Genomic DNA, 695 nt, shown 5'->3' on the forward strand with positions numbered 1-695 from the left:
AATGATATATTTTCCTCTTCTTCCCCGCTTTCCTCCCGCGGCCAGTCTGTCTCCCTTCTTCATTTCCTCCGCGTCTCGTGTTATTTTCCCCTTTTGTGAAGAAAAAAAATAATTTCCCTCCTTTTGTGTATTTTCCTCTTCGCTCATCTCCCCTCTCCCCTCCGCCTACCCCTCCATCCCCCCTCCCCCCATCCCTCCATCTCTCCAACTCTCTTCCCCCCTCTCTCTACCTCTTTCTCTTTTCTCCTTTTATCATTCTATCTTCCCTCCCACTCACAGGCGTCGGGCACTCTCTCCAAGACCAAGAGTGTCAGAGAGTGCCAGAGAGGAGCGGGTGACACTTCTCAAGAGTGATGCATGGGCGTGTTATTGCAAGCTGTAAAGGGCTGGGGTGTGATGGGATTAAGTGGGCGTGCGGGTGGGCGGGGATCGCTCGGGGTGGGCGGGGATCGCTCGGGGTGATTGGGAAGAGTCTGCACGTGGGCGCCGGAGATAACAGAGTTAGTGAAAGGGCGTCGGTGATGGATAGGGGAAGGGGGTTCGATAGACTGAGGATAGATAAAGAGTGAGAGTGTTTGATAGATATTGGATGAAGAAAAGTGAATCAGGAAAAAAAGGGTGAGATATAAACGTATTGGATTAAAAAAAACGTGTTGGATAAGGAGAAATTAAAAGTTATAACGTTATTTCTATAC

Source organism: Penaeus monodon, chromosome 31 (genome assembly GCF_015228065.2).
Source record: "Penaeus monodon isolate SGIC_2016 chromosome 31, NSTDA_Pmon_1, whole genome shotgun sequence".
In the NCBI taxonomy this organism is placed as follows: domain Eukaryota; kingdom Metazoa; phylum Arthropoda; class Malacostraca; order Decapoda; family Penaeidae; genus Penaeus; species Penaeus monodon.